Source organism: Pygoscelis adeliae, unplaced genomic scaffold (genome assembly GCF_000699105.1).
Source record: "Pygoscelis adeliae isolate BGI_AS28 unplaced genomic scaffold, ASM69910v1 Scaffold392, whole genome shotgun sequence".
Classification (NCBI taxonomy): Eukaryota; Metazoa; Chordata; class Aves; order Sphenisciformes; family Spheniscidae; genus Pygoscelis; species Pygoscelis adeliae.
The window spans coordinates 949,538-962,303 of NW_008824293.1; the positions used below are offsets into that span (position 1 = coordinate 949,538).

General features: G+C 38.5%; 1 long non-coding RNA gene across 1 annotated transcript in view; it reads right to left on the reverse strand.

Annotated features, from left to right (window-relative positions):
• Positions 1-12,091, reverse strand: part of LOC103912523 — a 23,218-nt gene extending 11,127 nt beyond the window's left edge. The window contains exons 1-2 of the long non-coding RNA XR_663373.1: positions 11,976-12,091; positions 5,687-5,810 (exon numbers count right to left, since the gene is read on the reverse strand). This is a non-coding gene — a long non-coding RNA (uncharacterized LOC103912523). The remainder of the gene's footprint in view (positions 1-5,686; positions 5,811-11,975) is intronic.
• Between the last annotated feature and the right edge of the window lie 675 nt (positions 12,092-12,766).

Consider the following 12,766-nt stretch of genomic DNA (forward strand, 5'->3'; position numbering starts at 1 on the left):
TCGATCCAGCCTGTCCAGGTCCCTCTGCAGAGCCTTCCTACCCTCGAGCAGATCAACACTCCTGCCCAACTTGGTGTCGACTGCAAACTGACTGAGGGTGCACTCGATCCCTTCGTCCAGATCATTGATAAAGATATTGAACAAGACTGGCCCCAAAACTGAGCCCTGGGGAACACCGCTCGTGGCCGTAACCTACTTAATCTTTTGTAGACTTTTTTTTTTCCTTTTCTTTTCTTTCTAATTTTCATAATAGCCCTGTAATTATAGGAAGAGTATCTCTCTACAGTCTAAAGGTGGAATAAAGTATTTTAGATATTCATTAAGACAGGAATGAATATTAAACTAATCAAGCTGCTGTATTCACATTATTTTTAACCTTTTTTCAGCTGGACAACTGATTTTTCTGCATTCATGCTGGAGGAGGTTTCAGGAAACTCTTACTGCTTTTTAGGGAGCCCTTATCAGCACGAGCACCACCTTTGGCTACCTTTGAGCAGCGTTTACTCTCCTTTACCTCGTGAGCCTCTACCAATAAAATTACTGCCAATCTTCGTAAGAATTTATAGGTGAGTCAGGAACCCACACACCAAACCACAAACATCACCAGCCACTGAAAGAATTTCCCTGTCCTTCAGAAGCCTCCTCCTGCAGAGCAGCATCACTCCCCTTTGCAATCACCATGCCAGATGCCTCTCAGGTCACACTAGTGGTCTCTTGGGAAGTGGGGACAAAAAGGCATTGTGGTACATTTGGCTCCTAGCGTACCTGCTGACTTGTCTGCATTTCCATCATCTTCCAGGTAGTATTGGTATCTGCTCCTGGTAACAGTGTCTCGCCACTACTGGACTACAGAGCCCTCACTGCTCATAGTTTACATTAGAGAGGCTCCTCCTTGCTTATTTGACCCCATTTCTCTATTCTGGCTTTACAGCCACGTGTAACTTCACTTTGCTCCCCTTTATGTCTCACAGCTCACATAAACGCTGGACTACTAATATTAAAAAAAGAAAAAATCCAGTGATTTTAGCTGGCTTTCAGTTTCAGGTGTCTAAATGTCAGGCTACAAGAGGCTCTCTTGTGCTTTCTGACTGTATCAGAGCTTGAACTACCAAGTTATTAGGTAACAGCTCATTGGCACAGAGCTCCTTCCAACGCATTCAGCTGGCTCAGCTCTTTCTGGTCTGAGAGCACTTTCCATTTTTCTGACTGGCGATGCATCCCATCAGCAAGGACCCACATTATTTTTTAATCTTCAACTGGTAAAGGGCTGCTGAACAAGTACAATTGTCATCTCCAAGCGTGACATCTAGCACTGCTGGCATTTATTTTGCCCATCTTAGGTGTCAGTGGAATACTTGTTGCTGTTTGCTAACAGGCTTTGAAGACTTCCAGCTGTGGACAAGGATGATGGAAATTGTGGGGCAAGGGATTTATTACAAAACCTCAGCATTTGGCGTTATCTTACTAAAGTATGTGGCCCTCTTTCTGTTATTTAGGTGTCACTGCTAATATTGATCCAAATTGGAGCTGAGTGCTGCCGAGCCCCTGCAACCTGCAAAAGCCAGGGAGTTGTTCCTTAGTACCTTACCAGTGTCCCCAGTGCTCTTCTTCAGTGCTCACAGCAAACACAGCAGTCATTTCTTGGTTCTGACACTCACTGCAGCGACTGATCAGTAGCCTGTAAGCAACTAAATTTTAGTTCCCTGTAAAAGGTTGTTTTTCTTTAACTGGTCTGGCAGTGCAAGAATAGCTCTGTGCACTCTAATACATACAGTATTGTAAATAATGACAGATAATGCTATCAAAGTCTTTTCCTATAGGGATTAACTCACTTCATTAAAATGTACACATTCTGCATAGCATAATGCAGTACTACTTCAGGACAACTATTTAAGCCAGCCAAAAGATACTATGTTCTGTGAGAACTAGGATGATCCCTAGCTGTCCTCTTACTTCCCTGTATTCAGATTTTTATAATCTTTTTAGATTAGTACATAGATATCATAGCACTGAGCACTTTTAAAAACCTAAAATAGGCTACATTAGCTTAAATTTCTAGGTAGTAAAGAAACTTGAGAGGAGAGAAACATAATTAACTTGGAGCACAGAAGGATTCCCTTGTGGGAAAAACACCCTGAACTAAAAATGGTAGTTTGTACAAAGTACCTAACAGCGAACATACAGAACCTGGCAGGTTATGCACTCTGAAGACTGATGTCTTAGGTTGAAAGCAATAAGTTTTTTGTTTTATTTTCCCTTGAACATTTGTTCTTAGACATTTAAAACTTATCTGATTTCTTTGGATATTAAAATGTAATCATCACAATTTTCAGTGCTTGATTTTTTTCTTTCAAGAAAATGAAAATAAAAGCTGTGTTGCTGGAATTGCCTATAGGTCTTTCTCTACATTCAAAGAATGCTTCTGAGAGCTATGCTAGCACATGGAGCCCAGTTCTGCTCACATTAAAATAAAAGGTGAAGTATCCTGAGCATCAGTAGATGGAGAAGGTAGGAGATGGAGAAAGCAGAAGCCCGTACAAGATCAGGCCCTCCAAAAACCAAACCACTTTTCCCAAATGATTCAGTTTTTTCCTCATAACTCACTTTTTCTTTTTAACTTGCTAAAGTAACTCTTAGTGGTTTCTGGGCTGCTTAATTTCTTTCTGCTTCTGCAACAGCCTCTGTGACAAATGGCAACTGCATACGTATTTGCTCCAGAATCAAGCTCTTGGACTGGTATTTATCAGCTGTGTAAATGCCTGATCCTGCAGATGTGTAGGTGGCTACAGAAAGGTGAATTTTACAGAACTGACTGTTGATCTACTACAGATGAAAATTTTAAAGTCCAGACTCCCGTACTAGTTATTACTGTCTTACCGTAATTCAATTTAACAGCCTTACCTAATTATTCTGGCATAATATGTCAATCCGTTGCCAACCCTCCGCAACACTGTTTGGGTTTTTTTTTTAAATTATGGTTACATTGCCAACTTAAACAAAACAGAAGATATTTCTTTCAGCTGTGTTACAGACCATTGGCCTGATTAATTCTAAGTCCTAGGAAATACTGCTATGGGAAGAAACAACTTTGCAAACCCAAACTTCTTACTTGTGCAATTCTCAGTCTCTTGCTGACTGGTCAGGATCTTTGGCTAGTTTACATCCTTCTGAACAAATCCTTAAAAGAGGCAAATTGTTTGTTTTTGAAAAATTCCAGAGTAGCTCTGTAAATACAAATTTCGGAAGACTACTACAGATTAGACGTGTTACAGTTTATATCAAGAAGTCTTCTGCTTTAACAGTATGTCAGAAATCTTATGAGATACTTTGTATTGTCTTGTACCATAAAATGACAAAAATGTTCTAATCCAGTATATCCTTCACCGAGCCTGCTTAATAATGAAAAAGCTGCCATACAAGATAAAGAAGCGAATACAGATAACACAATGAAGCTTGAAAATGGGGACAGAGAAAACTCTCCAGGCCAAACGGAAATCTACTGGGATTCTGTAAATGAACCAAAGAGGAGTTCATTCCCATTTTTTTAAGAATTAGTAAATCAGTCTCAGTTAGAAATTCTTCTCAATTCCAAATAAGAATTGTCATTATTTATTAACACAGTTTCTAACCAAGGATGTCACTATGCATTAAAATGGTAACAAACTGAACCTCACAACTGTAATTTTCATAATTCCAGTCTCACACCTTGTTCCCAGTTAAAGTGGTATATCATCACTGGATAAGCCAGAAGGAGTAAATAAAGGGTAAACACACTGAAAATCATGTCCTGACATCTGCTGAGACCACTCTGTCCCATGTCTTTTTCAGTCATATAGTAATTTATTGAATTATGAAACAATTCAATAAAACATTCTGTTACCTAACAATGATCTTATTTTAGTGCAGCTCTAACTGAAACTAATGGAAGTTTTGCCTGCAAAATGTTATGGCATAGTTGGATGCTAATTTTCTACCTTCAGGTAAAGTTCTATTCCCTTTTTTCATAAAGAGCTCTTAAAACCAGAGAAATCAGTCTTTATCAGTTTTTTAGTTAACACACATTAATTTAATGAAATTTGCTTAGTTTCCTATTTGGAATGAGTACAGAAAATACAGTAGAGGGTCAGAGACAATTCATCCTTTCCAAAGCATTTTTAATTAAGTGCGCTTTCTAACCTGTCCAAAAAAAGGTCACATCCTGAAATGTATCTTTTTCTAATGATATATATAAACATAATAAGGACACTGAGGGCATTAAATTATGCTTAGAACAAATAATGGAAGTATACCAAAGGTCTGAGAAAGCACTTCAGCCAGTGGAGTGTGAATGCACATTAACTTCCTGCTATAAACATTACAGACCAGTTAGATGATTAATTCTATCACAGTCACCTACAGCTTTAACACTGGTTTTGAAAGAGATTTTTTCCAACACTTGTTAATATTATTTTTGTGGTGACATTTATTGAAACACAAATATAAATAAACTTCATAAACATGAATTAATAATGCTGGCATTTAAAAAGTTTTAAGAAGTATTCAAAAGAGGTTAAATGGTTTGCCCAAAAGAAGAGGAGTTATGAGAGAACAAAGCACAGGACAACATCACAGTGTATCAGTGTTAATGATTTGTAGCTTTTCAAAAAATGAACCAATGTTCCTTCTTTCTACCATTTTCCTCACTATTCAGAATTATAGTTTCAGCTAGAAGGGATTAACTAAAGAAATATACGTATTCATGTACTACAGAATGAATCAGTTTACTGCTTCTGTCATTTACAGTTTTCAATGCTGAACCTCCACATGGGTAGTGGTGAGCATCCCTAGAGTAACAGCAAGCACTCTACCCCACTCTGTCTTCTTTCTGTGCATTTGCTGTCTCTAAGTGATCCTTCTTCACAACCCATTTTAGGTAACATAATATTAATTATAGCTGTTCTCCAGAGGAAAAACAGTGGTACAAAAGCAAGCTAAGGTTACTGTTTCCTTATGAGATATGCTATGAAGAACAGTCAAATTCCACTGAAGTATTTCATTACTAGCTAGTATAATACTGAATCACAGCACAACTAACGAGTATAATTGCATTCAGAAAGTTTCATTTTAAGAACGTGTCAAACATATAATTTGATTAGGGCGTGTGAGTATCTGTGCATGGGTTGTTTATGGTACATTTTTATGTATGTGAATCATAAGGCATTATGAGCCACCTACCTCCTGGTAGTAAGGAAACTGCAATATTCCTTCCTATTAGAAAGAAACCTGGACCATCTTTTTAAAAGTTGACAGCATCTATTTTAGCCCCTAAGCCTTCTAGTTAGACCAATAACATTCATGATGTTACTGAGAAATGATAGTTAGGAATTTTCTAATCTAAAAGAGAATTTGAATTTTCTGGTAATAATAAATATTCTAAAATTTAAAAAATTAAGCATTAGTATGGCATTTACAATTCTGAATAGCTCTGTTTTTTGTAAAATGTTGCTGATTTTAATGGGGGAATAGATTGTCAGTTTATTAAAGTTTGGAGCAGGTTTATTAGTTAAATAGATTGTATGTTAGGAAAAGAGCATTAAGTTTGCCTGTAAGAGGTAAGTATTTCTGTTCAGGATTGTATTTTTGCTTAGAAGACACGCAAGATTAAAAATCGTCTTTCAGGTAGCTACTGACCAGGCTTCCCGCATACCTTAGCCTGTACGTTATAAATCTCCTCTGTTAGCTTGTTAATAACCTCAGCTGCAAAGTCCATCATCCTTCTGGAGAAGCAGCAACTCAGTCTTCAAGTCAGCTCAGCTTACTGTCGCACCTGACTGGAACAATAAGATGTTATGTCAACAAGACATGCAATGGTTACAAAGCCAGTAACTGTTGATAAATTTCCTTTAGAACAGCCACAGGTTACAGTTCCTATATAGCTTTTACCATTTCCCACATCTATAATGGAAATGACATTATGAATAACATCTTTAATTTTCATGGATCAACTAAAGATACTTGTACCATTAAAATTGTGTTTAGAATGCTGCAGCATCCTTGGGGCAGAGGCCATATTTCCCTATTGTCTTACAATATCTTGAGCAACAGATTTCTGCTGTAAAAGCAGCACTAAAGAGCTTCTGTTGACTCTCAATAACAAACTAATATGTATGGCTGAAAATGAGTTAGAGGAAAGAAACTCTTAACTTAGAAGCAAATTCCAGATTTCTGTGTTATATATAAACAATAAAATTATAAAAGCATGAAAAATAACATGAGGACATCTTTTAATATTAGCTTGAGTGCAATGAAACTACCCTTTGCTGTATGATGATTATATAAAATGCAAACAATGTCATTTAGCATTGCTGGCAGTGCTTTATTATTTCAAGTGAGAAGGAATATAGTGAAAGGAATTTAGAAGGGGGGTGGATAGTGTCAGCAGTAACAACATACATGATTACACATTACTATAATTAGCAATGGAATTTAAAGAATTAAAAAAGCAACATATTTGCTTTGGTTTTAACTATGCTTTTGACTCAGCAGCAATTCCATTGATGTACTTGGCAGAAAAGTTTCTCTCAGTCTTTTTTAAAATACAAACCCATTAGAAGGAGAAATGCTGTGACCAAAGGTAAACACTTCTAAAAAGGGCCCTAAAAAACCCTCCAGAAGGCAGTTTAATCCAAATCTGGGATAACTATGGATTAAGAATACATTGATGTTAGTTTGTGCTCCCCTCTTTTAATACTACTACCTCAGGCTAATATGCTTTGGACTATTTTCCCCAACCCTTATACTGACCAACTCTTGTGTTATAGTTGCTTTTTTTACTTTGATACACAAATTTGTGAAGCAACCTTACATCACTACCTCTAACAATCTGTATACTTAGTTTCTTTTATTTCATTCTGAAGTGTGATTTCTAAAGGTTATAGGTGTCAATGAAAAAGTGATGCTGAGGTACAACAAAGGCTTGCACTTGGAGTACGTCAAACTTTGCTTAATTGCAGTTGCAATATGTTTAAAAAACATATCTGTGAAATTGATGAATGATTTATCTGATCTAAAGTATCTGCATGTGCATTTGCAGCAGCTTTCTATGCAAATAAGGTACTTATGCACACAAATTATTCTAGTTAGCTACAGGAGTCTATGATGACCTAATCTGCATGTTCAGCTGTAGTACACCTCTAAATTAACATGAAAACCATGTGCATCTTTTGCATGCAAAAGTGCATGCCCAATTAGATTGAAAGGCGGATCTTTTATAATCCCTGCATTGCTTTACTATACTGTTAATTGGAATGTACATGTTACTGGCATTCATTTTAACTCATAAGAATATTTTGAAGGTATAAGGAATAATTTGCTAAAAATATTAAATAAAAGTTTTAAAAATAAGTATATTCATCCTTTGAATAACTGTAATTCTCATATACATTTTTAAAATTTGGGAACAGAAAACATCATCTTTTATGGCAATAAATATCTGCAATTAATATTCTTAAAGTTAAAAACTTCATCAAGGTTTTTATATGCAATACTTGTTTTCACAGCATCACAAAAAAGGATACTTTTAATATCTCAGTGTATGGGGACAGAGGTTGAATGTGAGGCACAGCAGACACTGATTATACCCTCACTAAAACACAAAATAGCCAGCAGATAAATTGTGACTTAACAAGTGAGCCGGGCTTACAGCTGTCAGATAAAGCTGTACTTGAAAGGTGAACAATAAAGTTTATATAAGGTCCTTTGTCAGAGTACAGCCAGAAAAAACAAAACTGATAAGCTCATGAAATGCTACTTGTACCTGGACTTTCATCCTTTGGCTCTAGGAAAAGTAGTTGCTGGGCTAACATGTGAGTTTAAAGAAGGAACCATGTGAAAATAACATCCATAGACATATAGACTATTGAATCAAGGTATAGAAAGACAACATCGTCACTGTTAGTAGCATAAACTGTTCATAACCTATGCATGATGACCAGTTAAGTTGAGAAGCAAAATGGAATAAATATAGGCATGTGAACTTCTCGTAGTAAAAATGGAAGACTTGCTGAAAATTTCATCACTTCACTTTCTTTACAATAAATTTGAAAAGGGGTTCACTTCAGTAAAAAATTCTACTGTGAAGGGTGAAGACTTTGCACAAGGCCAAGGTTCTCAATGCTGAAACACATTAGAGACCGGATTTGTTTATCTTCTCTTCTTTTTAATGCTATTAAGAAGGTCGAGTAGAGAGGGATACAGGTACAGATTGCACTCTTCCTTATGTTGATAATATATAGGAAGGGCCACAGGAGTACTGGAAGTAGGATTTCTAAAATCTGAATATACATTAAAAAGGAATCTGAATGCTTTTGTGCTATGCTCTGCATTGGGAACACAACATTTTCCCACACATAGGTATTTTCTCTCTGTTTTGGTTGCAAAAATAATAATTTTTTCAATATCTTTAAGTTAAACCCCAAGTGATGTTAAAATTCACAAATATACAATAGCAGAAACTTTTGCACGTACCTCCATCTACAACAACAATAAAGTGGACAATTTTGCCGTTTTAGAGGCAAGTCTTGCTTGAGCCACAGAGAAGTCACTATTTACTAGTGAACAAAAAGATGAGAAAATTCTCACTTCTTGTGATTTATTCCAGTGACAGGGTTAATGACACAGGTAGACATGCCCATTGACTCATTAAATTGAACGGCAAGACACAGCTAGAAGTTAATTTTCTTTGGTACGTGCTTAGGCACCTAGTTACGACAGTATTTGTGTCACCAGAATTTATTCCCGACCTAAAACTGAGTCGATCTTTCAGTTCAAATCTATGGAGGCATTTTAGTACAACTTTTTATCTTTCAAAGCTCTGTAGTAGTAACAGCTTGTATCTTTTGTAGGTCAGGCACCAAGATGGACTTGCAACATGTAAATTAGCTGATTACAGTGGTACAGTCGCTACGGTTGTTTTGCTACACAAATATGTAGACATGTAGAATATTAATGACAACTTTCATTCATAGGCAACATACGAATGATCAATGAATGAGGTTTTCAGTGTTTAGCAGAAACCTTTTAGCAAGGTTTGATGTAACATTGTGAAATATGTAATCTCCGGTGTAGTAGATATAGCTGTGTGTGCCACCCCATATGGTTAAAAAATACACTGAAGAAGCCTGGCTCACTCCAAAGCGTGGCTGTGCGAGTTGTAAACATTTACTTTAGGAATATCCTGAAGAAAAATTTGAAGTTGGAATCAGAAGGAGCTATGCAGTTTGGGTCTGCACATCCCTGCTGAGGCGGAGGGCATGTGGTTTCTATCATCAAGGTACACTGTGGCAATCAAGGAAACTATCAAGAAAAACGGGCTCTGAGACTCCTCATAGTTCAGCCGTGCTGGGAGCTGGGATTGTTTTTCCATCCCGGTATCAAGCAATGACATTACAAGGAAGGCCAGCTGTAAAAGGAGAATAAAATACCCGTGTCATAAAAGTGTTGGGAAAATTCATTAATCTCTGTGAAATGGATTTAATTTCTTGGGTAGGTGCTAATTATCACTTGAGTATGCACCCCAAAATACTTCATATAATTTTGAGAATGTCAAAGCAGTTTTGCCTGCTTTGCAAACAAACTGAAATAAAGCAACGGTAATTTTGGCATACCATTTTAAAGTCTTATCCTGAATTTCAGTCCCTGTTTCTGCAGACACCCTGTTGTTATGTTTATCTGTTTCTATGTTTATCTGTGTTATGCTGTTAACATAATGGGCACTACTGACTGGCCGGCCTGATCCCGGCTCCTGGGCAGGTTACGGAGCAGACCCTCCGGGAAGTCACGTTCAGGCACAAGAAACAAGATGACTGGGAGCAGCCAGCACTGATTGACAGAGGCCAGACTGTGCTTAATGCGCCTAACCAGCCCGATATTCTGCAGTGTGATGACCAGCTCTATGGACAAGGGGAGAGCTGTGGACGTTGTTTACTGCGACTTCAGCAAGGCTTTTGACATGGTCTCCCAGTATCATTATAGCCAAACTGGTGAGATACGGACTAGACAGGTAGACGGTACGGATGGGGGAAAAATGGCTGAACCATCGGGCTCAAAGGCTTGCGATCAGCCGTTCAAAGTCCATGGGACTTCAGGATGCAAGCTACATGCACAACAATATAACTGAGAACGTGTTTATGGGTATTTAACCCGAATGTGAAAAGGGCTCATATCCTTTACTTACAGTAGGAGTGGAAGGCTCTAAGCTACTTCCAGGCCTGTCCATTTCTAATCAGCACATTAAAAAACAAACGAGCCAATGACTGTATGCCTCTTAAGAGATAAGAAAATTTACTTAACATGTTTAAAAATTAAAAGTATGTCAGTTGCCAGAGAACAATTTAAGAAGCTACAATTGGCCAGTGGCTAATACCCCCTAGGATTTAGGATGTGAGGAGTAATAATCCTCAGTCGGACACGTTATTTTTCCACATACCTGAGTGGCACGAAGGATCATGCAGATTTGCAATCTTGATCCACTGTGTTTCTCACCTTGACGTGCCTATGAAATACCACTGACATTGCCTCACATGGGAACTGGGAACGTTATCTCTGCCACGGATGGAAAGTGCTACTGCCAGTGGTCAGCACAGAAATTCAGAAATGCTGCGTGGAAGAAAACCCGGTATGGCCAGATCCAATCCTCTTTCTTGGAAAGTATCTAAACACTTCCTTGAAATGTTGGTATGGGATACCGGCACATGTATTTTTGACAATCAAAACTGTTTTGATTGTTTTTTGTTAACAACAAGATCAGATCCAGACTGCATTGTGTCCTCACTGGAAATTTGGCCTACTGACATATCCAACTGTTTATCTCATCATTAATTAATCAGTGTATTGAAACTGAATTACTCTATACTTCTAGTCCATTTTGAATGTCACCAGTGTATTTGGGAATGTCTGTGATATCAACATCTCTGGGTGTAAACTATGAGAAATTTTCAAGGCTTAAATGGATCTGAAACTTGTAATCTAGTCAATTAAAAAAATAAGTTAAATGCAGATTCATACTCAGAATTTGTCCTAGATGCATTTGCAGTTTTGCATTGTGTGTTGTGTTTAAATAGCCCTCTCTTGCCTACTGCTATATAAAATAACAACATAAACAAAAGAGAAAGTGACTGACCATAAGCCATAGCACAACAGTGAAGCTGACAGACAGCACTGTCAAGTAGCCTCAGTACACAAACGGAGATTCATTACATAAATTTTAGATATTAGTAATCTCAGTTGCTACTTGCAATAGAAACAGATAAAACTATACAGCTTTTGATTATGAAATTTTCAGTGTCCCTTGAAGTTTCTTCAAGTTTTTGCTATACAGATAATTTTACATGTGGAATTACTTGTTTCCTCAAATCAGCATTTCAGAAAACTTTATGGCCCACATTAAATGCTGTATTATGCTGTTACGCCTGCCAACATTAGAGGTGACTTTGGTCACCGGTCTTTGATAGTGACACATGTAACTGTTTCCTGTAACAGCAGGGTTCTTTCTGTTTTGCATCTGGATTTACTGCGATTAAGCAGTTACACTGGCTGGGTCCACTGCCAGCTCATCTCTGGCATTTACCAAACAGAATATTTTGCAAAGCACCTGGGTAAGGACTGCTGTCACTGATACTCAAACCACTGAAGACCGTAAGGATTGCAAAATCAAAAACTGAGGGGAGACTTTGGCTTCTGATGTTCACTGTTGCTGGACTATGTTTGTCAAACGGCAATTGAGGGAGGCGGCAGCCCATTTCTCCAGGACTCTGTACTCTCCTCTGTCAGTCATTTCTTGTGAGCATGTGGATTAAATTATCAGTGATCTATGCCTCCGTTTACCATCAGGAACACTGATACATTAAACCAAGGAAATTTTGAGATTTAACTAAGCGGGGTTTGTAGAAGATTATGAAAACATTCTATTCCAAGCATAAAGCATGATTTTTTCATACCGATACTGTGAATGTGCACTACCAAGATGCACAGGGACACGCCAAGTTCCTGGATCTCCAGTCATACAGAGGTAACGGTCAGAAATGATATGCGTGCTTCCTTCAAATCTGGTAACTCTAGGTCTGTGGGACAAGGTCACTCACTAAAAATAGTGCTGTCTCAGGACGGAACCTCCTGTCTCAGGAGATTCCACACAAGCCAGAACACGCCATAGCAGTGTCTCTGTGCAGCAAGACCAAATGCAGCAGCCCACAGAGAGGAGCAGTGTAACTCCACTTTAAGACTTTTCTTGGCAGTTGCACTGGTTTGGTTAGAACAAAGCCAGCATCAGTTCCTTCGTGGCTACCCAGAGCGGAAAGCTGTGCTGCACCGCATCGCAGGGCCCCGTCTCACCGTTCCCTCCATCGCTTCGCACAGCACCGACGCAGATTATTGTGCGTTTCACGTCGTGTGAGCACTAGTGATGTGGACAGCCTGGGAAGCGTTCTCCAAGCCACACTGTGCAGATAAATGGAAATAATACATTTTTACGCTGCCTTTTCTTTCTCTTCCTAGCCCCTCCAGTAGTATTAGTCTCTTCACTGATATTTGCAGCTATTTTTTGCCGTTCACAGGCATCACTAACGCAGCTTTACCACCAACTGTAACACTGACGAAGAACAGCACTGCCAGTGACGGGGGGTGTGCGTGTGACAGGGCAGCAGGTTGCCACAGCAGCCGGAACGCGAGGAGCACAGGCGCCTGGGAAGGGACACGTACAAGCTGCCACAACGCCCGCTGCCAGAGGGGG